Here is a 19,532-nt window from a genome sequence, read left to right on the forward strand (position 1 = left end):
CACAGGCAGCATTTGACTTCTATATTTGGGGGGGGGGGGCGAGATGCATACAAATGATTAATTCACAATATTTTATTTTAAATTGCTTAAAATAAATTAAAGGTGTCCAGTTTGGGCGGGGCGTTGCCCCCCCCCCCGTGCCCCCCCCCCGAAAACTCCACCCATGACCTCTGCTGAGCACGACGTAGCAGCCTATAACACCTGTTGTGCACGATGGTCACCCATCCAAGCACTCCGCCAGGCCCAGGCTCCAACCTGCTTGGCTTCCGAGATCTGACAAGATGGGGCGCGTTCTGGGAAAGTTGGCCGTATAGGGATTACGGTAAAGACGCGTTTTGCTGTTCAGCAGAAAGGAAAAATATGAATATAACTGCAAACAACAATAAAAACACAGCGGCATTGAAAATGACGTGAAATATAGGTGGCTTGCACTGAGGTCTGACACGGTGTGAAATCTTGAATTCAAATGCAGGCCACTCAAGGTGAAACTGGGTTCTCAGGTCGAGCGAGATGACGGTCCGAAACCTCGTCACCGATGACCACAGCAAAAAATAATAATCATTCATTTATTTTTTTGCACTTAATATTGCACACTACACATCCGAGGCCTAAATATGTAAATTATTTATCACAACATGGGGAAAACCCCGTTTAACGGAACGAGTGAACACAGTGCACCATCAATTGAGGTGGTGCACTTAAAGAGGCCTCAGAAGTAGTTCTGTGTTATCATCTTCCACAGGCCGCTCTATAACATGGGCCCAATGTTGCACGGCTTTCTGAGTGAGCTCTGAATGCAAATTTCCCCGTGTCATGACACGATGCTGAGAGCACAAATGAAATAACTTTAGGAAAATATAGACTACAATTGAATACGCGTGCATAGTGCCAAATAACAAATACAGGTATATAATTTAAATGTATTGGGTCATAGGTTAAACACAGTGAGGCCAACAAGCGGAGACATGAGCATTCTCGAGAAAATTATATAACAAAATGCAAAGCAACAATGCAGCAATGTAAAAAAATGCATTTACATGCTAAATTATTCCTGGACAGAACTAAGAATTCCATGCCTCCGTAATAGTCAACTCTCCCTCTTTGGCAGACAATGCTGCCAAGTTTCACGGCAGCTCCCTCCCCCCGCCCCTTTCCTTCTCACCTCATCAATGCCAACGAAATCCCAGTTAATTCCTCCCAGTTCTGTCGCCTCAATTCAACAAGGGGGTTTATTTCTCAAGAGCGTCGGGTGATGGTCAAATCAAGGGGACCTTCCCGACCCAACCCCGGCGACTTCCAACATCGCTTAGGCCTGCACTGCTGCCATAATGTCCGATTGAATCACAGATGCTGACGATCTAAAATGAGCTTTAATGGATGAGCGTCATCTTCATCATCATCAGCCATGGTCAATCCACTGTTGGATGAAGGCCTCCCCAAGCTGCCACCACCTCTCATGTCTTCCTCTTTCCGTCTTCTCATTGTAATTCCAGGCACGCGTCTCTCCGTCCTCTTCATTAATGACCCTTTCTGAACAAGTGTGGTGCAGCAGGTAGTACGCAATGATTGAAAGCTTTCTTGTTGAGGCCACAGTACAATGTTGAGTCGTTATTAGTCAACTTTTGGGTTTGATCGCGTCGGTATCATGGCAATTTTCAGCTGTGCCCTCCTTCGCCCAACAGGGAAAATCAAATCAAGTTGTCACATCACGGGCAAAATACAGCATTCCAAATTGATTTGACTATTGTTGAAAAGCAAAATTCTGACAATACTCTTTGGTTCTTTCGGTAAAGTCATGAGTGTTATCTTCATCGAAAGAACCAAAGAGTATGGATCATTGCAGTCACGAAAACTTCAGATCTAGATACAAATTATTGACAAGTTTACGTTCTAAGTTTCGCTGTAGATTACATCCAGCACCATCAGGTGTTTAACAGCAGCTCTGGCGATTGTGTCCATTTGCATTACACCAAGTCCAGTTTCCCAAAAGCAAACCGCCAATTTGTATGATATACTCTCTTGCTTTTCATAATGCATCATTAGAACAATCAAAACAAACACCTCAGGGAAAAAGAGATGAACGGAATGGATAAAAGCTCGGCGAATAGTGCATAAGGAGGCACAGCCGAAGCAACTGGGGACATGGAAATGATTTAATTTGGTGGAGTATTTCACGTTCGCGTACCGCGAGCCTTTGTTTATAGCCCCTAACCCGCATGCTCATTTATCAAAACAGGGGCAAGCCCATCGGGGCCGTGATGCTTGCCGGAAGGGCCTGCTTTGTTTCCGTCTTGTTTCAGGGAATTCCGCGTGGTTAATTGATAGCGCGCGATTCACCCGTGCCCCTGGCACGCTACAGCCTGGCTACGCACGCATATTAACCTACAAGTCAATTTTGATAGATAACAATGTTTGTCGATCCCACTGCTGGATGAAGGTCTCTCCATGCCATGTTTGGTCATGGAGAGGTGGGGGGGGGGGTTGCTTGGTTATAGTTCACGACGTTGGTCACAGTTCTGGCTCACGAGTGAAGACAACACTCGCCACCGATGTCGACCGTCGCCGGCAACTGAGCTCAGTCCATCAGGTTCACGGCGCGGCGTGGTAGAAACCAGCACTCGAACCATGGCACCGCCACTCTATCCACCCTCGGCACCCCCCCCCCCCGCCTCCCTTTATTCAAAATGTACCCAGAAATGTATGGCATTGCATTTGCCTTACACCGTTGTCGCATGCTGTGTACTAATCAGAGAACTCCACCGCAAGGAACTACAACACCAGGGGGCCTGATTTAAATGGTGACAAAATAGCCAAAAACACACAAAAAATCTCTCCTCGGCGATTTGCCCCACAGGGAGACATCGCCAATGCTTTCACTGAAAACAACTGAATAATAAGAAACATTCGTCAGGGCGTGCATGGGGGAGCCCCCTAAAGATGCCTACATTTCAGCGGCCAATAAAACACGGAAAAATATATATTCTACGTTGTGCTGGGATTACAAATGTAAATCACGAGCAGCGTTCACATTCATTATACGGAGGAGATGTCGAGTGGCTCAGGGAGGTCAGAGGGCTGAGCCGGTATCGTTTTGAAAGCGCAAATTCTAATTCCGGGTTCCAGCGGCCCCGTCATTAGACTGGGTTTTCAGGTGCAGCGAGGTTGGTGGTCTCTGATCCATCATCAATGAATGTCCACCAGGCTAAAAAAATATTAATTAAACTTAATTCTGCACTTGATTTGGCTACGTTACAGCTATACTCTTTGGTTCTTTCGGTAAAGTCACGTAGGTAGAAAAATAAAATAAATCATAAAAGATCACGACGTTTCGATCGCAACACAAGCGGTCGCCCTCAGGCGGAGAAAATAATCCAGCAGTGGACTACTGAATCAGCTTGCCCTTCGCCTACATATTTAACCTCTTGTTGTAACAGCTCTCTCGCTGGTTCAGCAGTTCTACTGCTGGATAATTTTTTTCTGCCTGAGGACAACTGTTTGTGTTGCGATCGAAACTTCGTGATATATTATTTTTTATATTATTTTATTTTTATACCTACGTGGCTTTACTAAAAGAACCAAAGAGTATGGATTCCTGCAGTCACGAAAGCTTCAAATCAAGATTGCATTGCAGCTCTGAGCTTTTTAAAAAATATCAGTCTATTTTTCACGTGACAATCAATATTGGAGTGGTGGTGCGGTGGTCAGCATACTGCACTTAGAACTAAGTGACTCGAGTTGGATTCGGAGCCACAGTTACGTCAGAACTGGTCCCGTCCTGCCCTCCCGCCCTCCTCATCAACGGTTGGATTGAGAAGTTGCTGGATATTTATTTAAAATAACGACCACTAGAAAGATTTTTTAACAAGTCCTGTAAAAATACCTCTTGCCATATCCATTCTCATGGGGCACACCGCTCTGACATTTCCAACTGGATCTTTCGTCACGTGGCACGACACCGACATGGACAAAATGCAACAACTTGGAGGGTGGAAGAAACAAAAATCACGCAGAAAATTTCATCTGAAAATGAGCGGCGGCGCGCAAGTTTGCACGCCCGCTGCGCCGTGACCACGGCGGCCAAAGTTCGACTGCCTGGAAGGAGCTCGCGTCGTGCGTCCACGCACGACGTCGGCCCTCCTTCGTCTGACGCCACCACCGCCAGAGCGGCAAGGTGGCGAGGTCACAGCGAACGCCGCCGTTGCTTCGACGTGTGAGAGAGAGAGAGAGAGCTCGTCCCAGAGCGGGCCGGCCGGCTCAGCGGATGTGCGAGCGGTCAGAATAAATGGAGCGTTAAGCGGCCGGAGCAATCGCTTCAGGTGGTCCAAGCCCTCCTGTGGAATGACCTCATGGCGGTGGTGCCAATGATTTGATCTTCCGTGTGGGAGAAATGCCAAAGCAGGCGACGCATAAAAATTTGCAGTGTCAACACAAACCACTGGCTACGTGACACAACAGTGCAACTCCTTGTTAAGCCGCTTCTGCGCATTTATGCATTAGTCATACCCCAGCAGTCAAAGAAAATAAAGTTTGCTCAAACTACGCAATGTGTTTCCTGCAATAACAAGGAGATGTACAGCAATGCACATTAGAGGGACACGTTTCTTCTGCATCTAGGTAGATCTCTGCAGCTATACCACTCTTGAAACGGCTGTTGCGAGCCCCCCTAACATGAAGGAGTGCCTGCATCTACGTGGTCACGTGTCCTTTGGTTTTTGGCATCGACATTCAGAAAATGCATTGAGGATATTTAGATTATTTTGGTGCTATAAATGTACAAATGATGGGGCCACTTTGTTGAGCTGTCATTTGTGGGCAGGTCGCTTCTGAAAAATAAGTTAATACCTCAGTGGGCTTGGCCTGGTAAGACGGAGATAGTTCAGCTTTCTTGTCCTTTGCACTACTATCGTGTTCTTGTACTGTTTGTTGTTGAAAAGTTCTTACCCCGTGCCCCTACTGGACATGTGTGTAAAGAGAGCTTTATATCTCATCGGATTCCTCCAGTATAAATAAATATTCTGATTCTGAAATGGGTGCACGTTTGCAATGTGTGTGTGTGTGTGTCGTGTCTCAGATGCGCCAGTGGCACGCCCCTAGCGATAGGGCGTTGTTGCAGAGGTTCGCAGTTCGAATCCAGCGGCAGCCCCGATTAACACTACAGCCGTGATGACCGTAAATACCATAAATACCGCGTGACGTCTGCAGCAATGGTCGCCACCTACTGGCAGACGAATGCCCATTTGCAGGCCAAGTGCCGAGTCAACTTGGGTCCACAGGGACAGCTGCCACTCGGGGTGCCCTTTAATTGTTTGAGGCGAGGTGTGGTGTCAACTGCTCTGAGATGCCCCAGCGTATCGGAAGGACGCTATACCAAAATAAATTCATTACAACAAGCGTGTGGTTTGTAATGTAAGACCATGAAGTTTGTATTACAAAGACGTGAACATAATGAACATTCATATTTGGGGTGCGACGATATACAGTATAAGCACAGTATATATTGATTACTAGCTGTACTACCCAGCTTCGCCCGGGACTTGGATCCACCACGCCCGGCCGCTTTTGTCTCCCCAGTGGCGATGTTCACACACCACAGCAGTTAGCCGTTTGAGGCCGAGTCGACCTAGGGGAGGCCCAGAAGCGGTTGAAATAATCGTCACCGGTGGTGGCCGTGAGCGGGAATCGAACTCGGGTCGCCGGGTTTGTAGCGCAGAGCGCTAACCACTACACTACAATGCGTTACGCTTCCACGTGCGCGGGTCACGTGACAGATTTGACGTCACAGCTCACTTGCCGTGCAAAAAATATATGTATTATTGAGCCCCCCCCCCAAAAAAAACACACACACAAAAGTGTATTTTTATAATTTTAGCATGGTGTACAGTCTGGAAAGTACCCACATGGCAAATTTCCATTTTGTTGCATGTCGGGAAGTACGCTAAACATTTTGAACAGCCACACATATTCGTAAACTTTGCCTTTTATATATATGGAGATAAACAGTACACACTATACGTACAGTATATACATTGCATGCTGTGTGTACAGTAGATAGTGTATACTGTGTATGTATAAACAAATAACACGTCTCCACCATCGTACCCATGCCATCACAAACGGTCGTACAACTGCAATTATTTAACGAGAGACGATGCCTTCACGTTGACATCCCACATTACAGGTGAAGGTTCCCATGAGCGAAAACATTCCGTGGCCCCCTCCACAAACCGATAAAGAGCCGAGACCCTGAGCCACCATTCTATATTGGATGGCAGAGAGTCACGGAGGCTTTAAAACTGTGCACACTACACTCTTTGGTTCTTTCGGTAAAGTCACGTAGGTAGACAAAATAATAGATCACGACGTTTCGATCGCAACGCAAGCGACCGTCTTCAGAATTCCGGCAGTCACGAAAGCCTCAAATCAACAGTGCACACTATTTGGACGCACGTGTATGGTGGGACAACGACGTGAACATTTATCAATTGTGTTGTTTGGGGAAAACTGAAGGAACCGTACAGGGAGGAAGGCCTATTGAGGATGGCTTGACCACGACGACATCGTAAGAGATTGGTGCCATAAATGTGGCACCACTTCAGCATATTGGCAGAAGACAGAGAGGAAAGTGGAAACAAATGACTAAATGTGCAGTGGACACCTATGGGCTATCTGCCCTCACGGATCGTGACGATGACAGACCGGCCGTGCGCAGAAAAAAAAACAGATGCCGTAATTGCAACGGGCCAGCCGCCTCCTTCATTTGAACTCGACCTTTCCTCTACAAATTCCAAGGTCACCGCATATCTCTGGGCCAGGCTAATGGGCGTCCCTCGCTGAGAGGCAAAGTAAAAAATTGCCGGCCATGCACCCACCAGATCTTGGCAGCACATGCGGCTCCAAGAGCTGACCAAAAGCCGAGCGTGGCATTCCGATTCGCCGCATTTCTCTTTCATGTTCGACTTAAAGTGGCCGTTTTTTTCTTCCCCCCCCCCCCAAGAAAAATATATAAACAAATGAAATTGCCGCCTAAGATGAGCCTTCCATTCCGTGCTATATATATACAGATACACATACCCTGAATTATTATCTGAGTGGCTGACTATAATAAGCCTTTAGGCAGTTTTAGAACAGATTTTGGATGATACGTTTCCCCTGGGCCCAAATTACACGACCGTTTGTTTTAGAGCTGCACGTTAACAGAGCCGCTAGGAAATAAAACCTCCGCTCACGCAGCGCGGCCTCCATGCTGGAATGTCCGCAAATGAGCCCTGCATAAACAAATAATAAAAATAATAATTTTAACACCTTTGGTATTCGCTCCGTCCTTGCAGCGCACGGCCGTCGTCACAAAGGCGCCACGTTTCACAGGCGAGTATAGTCTGCCAGTGGCGAGGTGGGGGGTGGTCAACGTTTGCCATGTGGTTTTTACTCAATTTAAGCAACTTGCGGGTAATTTCGCAAGTTATTAACACATTTAGACCACGACCCCGGCACGCATAGCCTCGCCTCGTTTGGAATAACGCGACAGGATCATTTTAGCGGCCACTGTGGAGCAAGCAAAGCATCTTTGGTTATAATTATGAACTCTCAGTCCGCCCCCGCCGCCGGCTGGAACCACGAACGTTTGCAACAAGTGGCTGTGTCGCCACTGAACTCAACTGCTGAACTGCCCCCCACCCCCCCTGGCTTTGCACCAGACAGAGCGGTGAGGACAAGAGCAAATCCGATGAAGGAAATGCTGCCGATGGCTGGGCAGATAAGCGGACGGAGAGAACCCGCAGGTAAGAAGACAAATAAACAACGGAGGGACGGAAGGAACGGAAGGAAACACCAGTTGTGTGCATTCCACTGCGGGTTACCAGGATGGGTACACACACCACACCCACAGAACAGGTTCTAAATGTTGACACTCGGCTCCTCTGCCAATGAGCATTTTTTTTTAAAAAATGTAGTGATATTAAAAAATGTGCAATTATTTTCTTACGCAAGTTGTTAAAATGCATTTCAAAGGAGGTGGCCGCCGGGTGGCTCCGAGGTCAAAGTGCTCCGTGGGCACCACTAATCAGAATCATATTTATCCTGGAGAAATCCGATGAGCTATGAAGCTCTTCGTCACTGAGATCTTGGGTTCTGATTCAGGCAGCTGCCGATCATCAACCTGGGCTCTCCCGTGTAGCGGGTTGATGACGTGAGCACTAATCGCCAAGTTAAACGTGTTTTATATCAACACAATTTGTTCCTATTCTGACAATGAGAATTCAACGATTTGATTGTCCTGCGACAAAAAATTATTGCTCCCAAATGGCAGAGCTGGTTTGAGGGGAGTGCAGTGCTTCTACTGTGTGGACTAAAGAGTCACTGGAAGAAATCTCACATGTAGCTCTGTGATATCCGTTTCCGTGGGCCATTCTCTTCACACGAAGGGGTTGCATTGCTCTGCGGGAGATCCGAAGGAATACTTCGACCGTGCCCTCGGAAGTGACACCGATATCAGAATTTCGAGAACAAAAACTAATTTAAGGATAAATTTCGATTTAAAGCTTTCGTGACTGCAAGGATTCATCTTCTTTGGTTCTTTCGGTAAAATCACGTAGAATGAGAATAAAATAATAAAATAACACAATAAAATTCTCACGACGTTTCGGCCACAACGCAAGCGGCCGTCTTCAGGTGAAAGGTACAGACCTGTCGGGACGACATTCATTCTCATTCTACGTGACTTTACCGAAAGAACCAAAGAAGATAATTTAAGGATATCATAATTTCATGCAGGCATCGGTGGCTGGGCTGAGTCCAAGCTTGCCACAGTTGACAACCGGTTTGATAACGGGTTAATGAAATTTAGACGACCAGGATCGCAGTGGTGCCAGCTCAGTGCTCTGACCGCTGTGCCAGCCCATCACAGCAAAGTTAATATATTTTTGTTCCTTTACCAAAGCGTAGAAAATGTGTCAGACTTTCTAGGACACACCGCCTTGGTTGTGTACCAGAGATGAGATTTTGATTAAATAAATTCGGAATTTTTAAAAAAGACAATTTTGGATAATTATTGGAATTTCCAATTTTGATTTTTTTGCGTCTACATGCTCACGAAAGTTGACTTAGTTCGATACAACGTAGCACCATTATTGGCGGGTAAAAAAGGGGTGGCAGAAGTGCCACCATATCAGTGTCGACACTTCCAGTTTTCCTTACCAATCAAAAACAATTTGGATTTCCGCCAATCCAAAATTGCACGTATAACTTACATTTTTGGATTTTCCATGTTTCCAATGCTTGGGAGCCAATCCCGTGCGTGTACACATAAATTAAGAGCAATTTTTGTCTTTTTGGCACGTGTTTCCTTTTCCCAAAATATATTTTGCTAAGATATTTTTTTAATTAAAGAAACAACACGTGGCAGACGTCCAGAAGGAAAAAAAGTTAATTGAAAAGTGGAACCTTTAAACATTACATGAGACAGATTCCTCCCATTGCTGCGACTGGTAACAAGCTGGTCGTAGGGTTTCTGCGTCTGTGTTCTACTTTAGTGCCTTACTTTCATCTCGTGACTTCCCCCCCCCCCCGACCCCCAAACTCTTTAAGTGAAAAAGTCACTTGAGAACAATTATTGGATTCTGGAGTTTAAACATTCCTGTGCACGCAATTGCAATTTAATCCACAATGCGCGCTGGCCCGGAGCTTTTACATTTAATTTGTATGCTCCGCAAAGCCATAGAGCACACGGGAGGTTTGTGTCAGTGCAGTAACTTCTTAACGAAGAGTTTTTGCGATTGTGTATTTTCTGCAAGCCTTATAAGCCTCACGACGACAGCCCCCGCACATCCCATTAGCACGGTTGGCCACGTACGGTGCGAAAGAAGTTCAACATCCGTACAGTGGACCATGGAAGCGGATACCACGGAGCTACTGCAAAGATCCCTTCCGTTGTTGCCCACATTAGGGGACGGCGATTAGCGTACTGTTCGTCGCATAACTCTCAATCTGATATGCACATGCAAACACTACCTTCCTCGATGGTCTTCTTAGATTCACGCACACGAGCACACGTGCGCATATCACACACAAATCGCATGCATCGTCGTCAGCCATGACCAATCCACTGCTGGATGAAGGCCTCCCCAAACCATCGTCATCTCTCACCATCCTCCAAAATGACGCTCCATCTGTGCTAGAAGGAATGTCATCCCTCCACATCATTATAATTCATCGACAGATAAATGTGACTTGGTTTGTTGTTTAATCAAACTAGATTCGAAGCTTTCATGACTGCAGGAATTACTGTTTGGTTCTTTCGGTAAAGTCACGTAGAAAATAAAATCAAATTCTTGTTTAATGTTTGTTTCTTAATTTACCCCCCACCCCCCCCCATCAACGATGTTATATTGTGTACAGTCACAAAAACCATCGCAGCTAGCAGTGCATCACCCTGTGTTCGAGACCAGTCCCGCAAGCTGATGTCATAGAACTACTGCTGAAATTAAGGCCCTGCAAAAAAGTGGTTGTTGCATGGCGTTTTTCATTCTCAGAAGCTGGAATTTAGGTCAAATAACAAGCGAAAAAAACCGAATGAAATGATGGGATTTTGCGTGTGACTATTTGGCGACCCAGCTAAAGCCTTGCGACAAATGAGAACCTTGATTCATCATGGATTGTATATTCTAGTCACTGACCTATTGCCTTTTACTTGGCCAAATATTACCCAGCAGAATTTGTTTAAGAAAGGCAAAACCTCTGGGCGGGTTTCAATGTCTCTGGGTCTGCCGAGTTCGGTAAAGTAAGCGGAGACCCAAAATTGAGGGCTTGTTTAGAAACTGTATATCATTACTAGCCACGAAGCTCCACAGCAATTGTGTAACGATCTCGTCGAACCACGGGGTTCAAACCCAGGCTTCTCGGCGGCGAGGGCCCGGCGCTCTAACTCCCCCCCACACCACCACCCCCCGGCCACCTGACCCCTCGCTCGTTAACTCATCGATTCGTGGGCCGCAAGGGCCAGAAGAGTCCGTTCGTGAAGCTCGACACGACTGCGCATTTCCGGCAGGCCGAGCAAACCACCGGCTGCGCCGCCGACTGCTCTAACTTGGCTCCGACGTTCGTGTGCACGCGCACAAGAGAGTAACGGCGTTGAGGAGCAAGCTGGACCTCAGCACTGTGGCTAACATTGAATCTTGTTTCTCATGGGGGGGGGGGGGGGTGTGGTTACCCACACGCTCCGTTTAAGGTACAGACTAACTCCATCTCGCAACATAAGCAGTACGTAAATATTTAAACTTTTAGAAGTTTTCTGGGTGTCCGGCACAGAGATGGAGTTTGTGCGTGCCTTACACGGAGCGTGTCGGTGACCGTCTGGAATGCTCTTCCAGACTAGATTAAAAACTAATTTCCTTAGAACTGCTCTTCGTGTTTAGTTTGTTGTCCTTCCCCCCGCCCCGCACCTCCGATTAGCACGGTTGTCTACGTACGGCGACAAAGAAGTTCAACATACATCGAAAAACATACAGGAATGGGGAAGAATGTCGGGGTCAGGCAGCAAGCATCGGAGGCGGGGGGGGGAGGAGGCGTGGGAGGGAAGCGTGGGTGGCGATCGTTCGGGATGATGAGATGGCTGGGATGCGTCGCTTTACTGACGCGGCGCCCGACACATGGGCTCAACGTGGGAGCGGAGATGGCAGCTTGAGCCAGAAAAGCTGGGAAACAAAAAAATTCGACGGACTCTCCTCTCGGTAAATGTAATCTCTAGAGCACGCGGCCGGCCAAGCAGACAACGTGGAGACGCCTGTGGGAGGCGCGAGAGGGGAGAGGGGGTTCACTGACCAAGGAGGCTTCCTGCTCAAGACGAACACTCACCTGACCCCTCAACCCCACACACGAAAGCAACGCGCAGATTCCATCCCGCAGAATTAAAAGTTCCAAGTCCAACATCGTTGTGCCGCTTTCCACTGCCCCCCCCCCCCCCGCCGTGCAGTTAAGCAGCGTGAATGAAGCGGAGCCAAGCAACCAACGTGGACCGAAAACCGCCTCCGTCATCCAGCAGTGGATTGACAAAGGGCTGTAAATCATCATTAATTACGAGTATTATTATTAACTTTACTGTTAGCATAGCGTTCATTCAAGCACAAAACAACATTGGCGACTCGTCGCGTAAACAAGAGGCCATGAAAACCCGAAGTCTTGCACGATAAGAGAGTCGAAGAGGCGATTAATCTCATTAGGGGCAATTACGCTGCAATGCCGCGTGCTTATGTTTATATTTAGAACATTCTCGGCATTCGTGCCGAGCGACCAAGAAGACGTGACGCCCACAGTGCCCAACGCGCTCGCCCGACGCCGCGCCACAGGGGAGCTTGCAGGGGTCACGGCGAGCGAGCACATTTGTTGCGCCCGTTAAGTTCCATTCCTCTCTCACAGCCACTCTTCCTCTTCCCTCCGCTCCACTCATCCCCCGTCCCTCCCCTAACCTTTCCGTGATCCCCCGAAGTGCCCCTCTATAGCCCCGTCACACATTCCTCAATTCTCGTAGAGCCGCTGCCTGACATCTACACCGGCGGCTTCCCGAGAAGTGGCTCTGTGGAGGAACGGAGTGGCTCCCACAACAGACCTCACAGAGGGCAGGCCGATGCGATACATTTCAAAGTATCAATAATAGATGACTTTTTCTCACACTCTTCATTGAACAAGGTTAAAGGCCATAACCTCTTAGAGCCAGGGGCGATACGAGCAGCTTTTGGGATGTAATAAGTTTCGCCCCGAGCAATTACATTGAATTTTCACCATCCAAGGTCTCAATTCTATTGAATGATTCAACTTCTTTCCAATGTGGGGAACGTATCGTTTCCAGTAATTGGCGGGTTACATACAATGTAACGTAAATCAAAAACATCAGATTCTTACACACGCACAACGCCGATGTACCACGTATCTAATAGTCAATCTTCATCAATTCATCGTTTTGTGCCGAGCCAGCACCATATCCGACTGCCTTTGTCTGTCCGCACGTGCACCGATAACTTATTAACAACTATGTTGACCAAGGGGGATGCCCTGGGACAAGTTCAGATAACGATTGTCATCGATGTTCAACATGGCTGAGAATCAAACTAAGGTCACTAAATGTGAAACGCAGTGCACTAATCACCACGCCACATACAGCCTACTACGTAGGCAAGTGCTGTTAGTGAGCGCCTATGCAGGATGTCGTGGGTTTGATCCCAACCCTGACGCCTGTATATTTGGAGTTTGTATGTTATCCCCATTGTCGTGTGGATTTTTCTCTGGGGCCTCCGGTTTTTCCCCTCGACATTTAAGAAACGAGCATTTAGATAATTTGGGCTGTTATAAATTTCAGCATCATGATAAGCCACTTCGTTGAGCTATCATTTGTGGTGGCCAGGTCACTTCTGAAAAAAACAACTGTATAGCTCAGTGGGCCTTACCTGGTAAAATAAAACAAAAATATATTTTAGTTATTAAGGGGCAGCACGATACTTAAGAGAGTGGGGGGGGGGGGGGGGGTGTTGGTGTGGCTAGCCCCAACACTCGTGCTGGCTGCCTTCTCTCTCCAGTGCTGATGTTCAACATCACAACCACCACTACCTGGGAGGAGGCCTACCAGAACCGGAGTTCAATTCCCAGGATGGCCGGGAATCTAATTCAAGTCACGGGATTAATGGCACACAGCTGCTGGTGCAGACACGTACATACATACGCAAGACAAAGATCCGCCGTGTAGCCTTAACAGACTATTGGGAAAAGCGCTGTTAGCGGGGATTGATAAAGGCCGGCACGGCACACGAAGGGGTGGGTGTCCTCGTCTCCCGAGTGGCGATGTTCACACATCGCACCGGGCAGAGTCGACCTCGGAAAGGCTCAGAACCGGTTCAGATTATCGTCACTGGTGTTGGCCTTGAGCTCGAATCGATCCCATGGTCGCCGGGTTCGTAGTCCAGCGCGCCAACCCGCTGCACCGCCGCTCCTCGTAACACACGGGGGGGGGGGGGCGGGGCGCGTGGGCATGCACACGCGCACGCAGCCCATCACGCAACACTCGTTACGAACGGCAGCATTGCATAACTGTTGTGTCAGTGCGTGCGGTACGTGGAAAGGACCATCTGTTTCCCGCGCACACAATGGGATCTGAGCAACAGCGCTCTGCCCTCGACACACGCCGTCTCTTCCTCTACGCTCATCCTCCTACCCCCCTTGGCCCCTGTCCAGCTCTGCCACCCCTTTGTGCTCTGGTTCACATTCATGAGATGCGGCGGGGGGGTGGGGGTGGTAGGCTCAGGGTCACCCCCTTGAAATGAATGGTCGAAGAGGAAGTCCTTGTAAGTTATATCAACAAGCTCGCTTGATCGCGGCAATACGCTTGGGCTCCCCCGGGGCAGCGCGTTGCAACGACACAATAGAGGGACCCGCTTTTCAGAGTATCGATTCAAATCGATCACTAAAGAGGTGGCCGGGTGGCACGCGTGATCGCAGCCCTGCGCTGAGAACGCTGAGAGAAGTCTGGGTTCGAATCCAGGTTTTCTGCCGCCCAGGACTAAACCCGGGTTTCACGAATCGAGCTAACTGGTTGTTTCAGCCCGGTTGCAAAATGCTACCGTCACGTAAAATTGCAGCTCTTGACGAACAGTACGCTAAGCACTGGCCCCTAATGTGGGCAACAACGGAAGCGATCTTCACGGTAGCTCTGTGATATCCGCTTCCATGGTCCATTGTATGTTGAACTTCTTTTGCGACGTACGTAGCCAACCGTGCTAATCAAAGGTGCGGGGGGTGGGGGGTGGGGGGGGCTATAATCGTGAGCCTTATAGGATGCCAGAAAATCCAAATGTGCAAAAACTCTTCGTTCAGAAGTTACTGCACGGATATAAACTTCCCGTGCGTTGTGTGACCAATACAGAGCGCACAAATGAAATGTAAAAGAAGCTCCGTGCCAGCGTGCAATGTTTTTCCCTCTTCCTGTATGAATGTATTTCTTTCTCTCCGTGCGTAGCCAACCGTGCTAAATCGGAGGTGCAGGGGGAAGGACAACAAACTAAAACACAGAAAGCAGTCCTCAAAACAAGTGGTCTAATACGAAGGGTTGCACTATTCTGCCAGAGTTCGAAATGGCTACTTTGCGTCTGGACACGACACCGCCAGCGCGCTCGTGGGAGGCTCCCGTGCAGGGATTCGATGACGACCGGCAAACGAAGCTGAATGGGTAACACTGCGCCACCAAAGTTTGTGATTAAAAACCCGAACTCCAGACCCCCAAATTTACAACGTGGAGCAATTGCGCGGCAGTGAGCACACATCCTGCTCCGAAAGCCCAGCATCTCAGAGTTGGAATTCGCGGCCGCAGCCGATATTCGGAGTGCGTGATATCCGGAGCCAGTCAAGGGGAGCCCTTCCCTCTCACCAACTCCAGCTGACGGGCGTGGTGAAGTACGATCAAACTACCCCCAAGGTCAACGCGGCACGTCGGGCCCTTCCATCCAGCAATGGATTGGACAAACGGCTGTAAAATTATTATCATCGTTATGGATATATACGTACGCAGAGTTGAATACTCATATAAATAGCGTCAAATACACCGCACAAAATTACTTGTCGTATTTCCAGCATGAAGTCCATGAATCATTGTGTCACAAAGCTATGTTCACTTAATGCGTTTCCATTTCAGCGTCATCCAAGAAGACATTTGTGAGGAATGAGCGGGCGTTTGCATTCGGGTTTCTCCGCCGCTCTGCAAATGCACTCAGAATGGAAATCTCCGCTCCTCCGCCCATCATTATCCGCTAAATGTTATCCCGTCCTAACGACCGCCGATGCCTCCCGGAGAAGCCACGTCCAACGTCTCCGTCAGCCTGACTGCGAGCGCGCTACAACTCTGCTCGCTCGCTTTACTCCCCCCGGGGGCTCTCTCATTTGTTTTGCAAAATTGGCGTCCAATTTGCACGCACGTCAGTCGCACCATTAGCAACGCCGCCGCTCGGCGTAAACAACACTCAGCGATTCCTTGGCATCCCAAGTGGCTCAAGCGGTGGCCCTGGGTTTAAATTTATATAAAACAACGTATGGGGGAGAACAGAATGTCGGCTCTGACACAGATCACATTATTATTATTATTTATACTCGTCTATAATGTGGTTATTTCACACACCTGTTATATAATGAAGTTCCAACACCTAGGACGGGTGTTTGTCATTCAGGTTTGCTCTAACCACCACCGCGCAAACAGCGTGCGTGAGCGAGCATCTGTTGGTAAGCGTGAATGCGTGCGTGAGCGAGCGATGAGGCCCACGTTAACGGGACGCGCTTAGCAAATGGGAAGTCAATGAATTTTAATTTGAACATTGCGAGCACGCGCAGCGATGGGTCTCGGTTAAGACGCTCGCAAAAAAGGTGCAGACGATGGATTGCATCCACGTCTCGTGCAGCATCTGCAGAGTTTGTTAATCACCGCACGCAGCCCATATTGTTGGCAGGCGGCCTCAAGGTTAATCTTTTGACGCACTGTAAAGGAGTGCTGCACACGTGTGTAAATTAATGCGCAATAATGGCCAACTCTTCTTCATTAAGACGGCTTTTTTTTGCAGGAGGGTTCTGCATCGAGGGGACGTTATGGCCAATTCCATCAACCAGAGTGCTTGGAGAACACCCACGGATAAGAGGGGGTGGGGGAATCACTCCAAAAACTCCACACAAATAGAATCAAGAATCCATTGCTGTACCGCTCCCCCTCTCCCACCCGCGTCAAAGCCCAGGCCTACAACAAATTGGTATTCCCAGTAAGTCTCCCAGCCTTCCTCCACCCCCGTCCAAGTACTGGACAGGCTCTAGCCTGCTCGGCAGCTTCCCGAGATCAGACCGGAGAGTCAGGTGCGTGCATCCAGGGCGATTCGGTCCAAGTGACTCCCGGCACAGAGGCGTCATTTGTCCTGTGGTGTCATCTTCCTGGGGCTATTTTTGTCGTTGCGTTTTGTTTGTTCATAGACAACGTGGATATCTAACCGGGTTTCCTTCGCGAGCGCTGTTCGTTTCGACAGAAACTGGTGGAGGCAGGGGAAGCGACGCTTTTGCCCGATGAGCAAAAGCGTCGCAAAGCCCAAAGACGAGACGGTGCGCTACCACAGGAGGGGTCGGCAACGGGGGGGGAGGGGGGGGGAGGATGATACATCTGCCTGTCACCTCGGCCTCTTATTCTATACCACGTGTGCCTGTCCCCCTCCTGTGACCTTTGCGTCAAAGTACACCGTAGCCCGCCACAAGAACTCGAGGTGGCATCACCCAACACTCGGCGGTTTGTCGTTGGTATAAATAAATAATAATATTGTTTTATATTAGTATTACTAATATTATTATTTATAACAATACAATATTAACACAAGTAACAATATTAGCATAAAACTATTTACAGCCTTCTGTCGGTCCGCTTCTGGATGAAGGTCCCTGGCTGACTCCTCCCAAGCCGTGTCGCTCACAGAGGCGTTTCTAATGACGAGATGGCACCTCGCTGGTCAGTGAGGTGGTGGTGGTGGCACCTCGCTGGTCAGTGGTGGGGGGTGGTGGTGGTGGGTGGTGGGGGGTGGTGGCACCTCGCTGGTCAGTGGTGGGGGGTGGTGGTGGGGAGTGGTAGCGTAGCGGTCAGCGCTATGCCGCGCTACGAACCCGGCGACCCGAGTTCGACTTCCGCTCACGGCCAACGCCAGTGACGATTCTTTTTAACCGGTCCTGGGCCTCCCCTAGGTCGACTCGGCCTCAAATGCGTACCTGGCACGGTGTGTGTAAAATCATCGCCACTGGGGAGACAAAGACGGTCGGGCGTGGTGCTGGCCAGCCACCCCCTCGTGTGCCGTGCCGGCCTTTACAGTCGCTACTCGCTAACAACACTTGCCCCAACAGTCTTGTTGAGGCTATATGGGGGGGATCTTTATCTTTGGTGGGCGAGGAGTGGGCCACAGGACCTGTTGAGATATCGCTCGCCGCTGACGTTAAGCCGTGACCAGGCACCAGATTCATAGCGCAGCGCGGTAACCCACGGAGGCGCCCGATCCAACTCGAGCAAGGTCGGCAAAGCCGTCGACAGCAGAAGAGGAAAGATGAACGAAATTGTAACCTTGCACGAGGAACGACGTGAAATCACAGTTGAGCAAGACTAATGGGCCGCTAATGCCCGGCAAGACACTCCGTCAGCACAAGCAACGGTGGTGCACAACAGCGGACGATTAAGTTGAAAATCGATGCGTTTGGGAAAGAAACTGCCCCTTGCGGGTCACCGGGTGTTTTCAGCGGCATACTTTTGTTTAAAAAAAAATGAAACTAATTCTCTGTCGGTGCAGCTTACACTACTCAGGCTCGCACTAAAACTGTATTGCTAAACTTTTAAACCGCGCATGTGTCTCGCAGATGTTGCACGTTAAAGCAAGGCTCCCCCGCCCCACCCCTACCAAACCACCCGCCCGTCCCCATCCTCCCCGCTCGCCTTCCCCCCACCCTCTCGGAGTTTTGGTTTGGTTCCGACACCAAGTTCAGCTCATCTAACGTCACGCCAGTGAGAAATGCGCTGGAGGCTTTCGAGTTTCTCGCCAACGCGAAACCCCTCGTGTGACCTCGGACAAAAAGAGGGCCGCTCGCGAGACTTGGCCGAGTGGCTCACGAGGTCAGAGTGCTGAGCGAACACCGTTGAGAGTCTGAATTCGAATCCGCTGGGTTCTTCCATTGCAATGAGTTGATGGTCATAAAAACCAAACAACAACAAAAACATCGTGAAAGTTTGGCATCTTGATTAAATCGGGATAAATTCCAGTGCTGAGAATGAAAAATATCAGTTAGACTGCCACGCGACGAATGAACATTTGTGTCCGTGGCCAAGAGGGTGGGGAAAATTCCATCCCAACTATCGTTGAAAAAAAAGAGGTCAATTGAAGAGAATTCAAAACAAGTTCCGTGAAATTTGCTTCTGCGGGCCGTTCCGTAGCCCGTGGGGTGATGCACCGGTTGGGGAGCCTACCCAATGGACATTGCTTCACGGGGATGACACCAATAGCAACGGAATAATTTTTTTTCTTTAAAAAAATATTAAACAAGAGAGGAAAATCATACGCATGTACGTATCGTGGAATACTCCTTAAACATGCGATGCTTCTAAACGTGCGCTTGTCCTTGTAATTGACAGAAAGGCGGACGGACGGACTGACGGACGGAGCTAATGCACGAACTCCTTCAGGGCGTTGAAAGAAGCGTCGCTCACAGCACCTCCACAGCGGGGCGCCTCTTCCACCTCCTCCTCCACCTCCCTCCCTCGGTGGTCACCGAACCGAGTCACCCCGACACGTGGCCGCTCGGCCCACGTGAACTGGGTGACACCTCCCGTGCCCAGGAAGCGGGACCGAGCGGGGGCGAGTTGCGCGGCGAGAATGGCGAAAAAGCCTCGCGGATTTTTTCGGGGCGCCGTTGCAACCGCAGGCACTGCACCGTTCGATCGTGCCCGCTCACAAAGGTCAGCGCTTCTGCTGACCTTTGTTGTTGCCCCCCTTTTGATTTCG

At 49.2% G+C, this 19,532-nt stretch overlaps 1 protein-coding gene across 1 annotated transcript in view; it reads right to left on the reverse strand.

The window, feature by feature from the left end:
- UST (uronyl 2-sulfotransferase) overlaps positions 1–19,532 on the reverse strand; it is a 129,566-nt gene that overhangs the window by 35,548 nt on the left and 74,486 nt on the right. The gene's annotated exons all lie outside the window — the stretch shown is intronic.

Source organism: Petromyzon marinus, chromosome 49 (genome assembly GCF_048934315.1).
Source record: "Petromyzon marinus isolate PM22_M1 ecotype Great Lakes invasive population chromosome 49, UKy_Petmar_22M1.pri1.0, whole genome shotgun sequence".
NCBI classification, from domain to species: domain Eukaryota; kingdom Metazoa; phylum Chordata; class Hyperoartia; order Petromyzontiformes; family Petromyzontidae; genus Petromyzon; species Petromyzon marinus.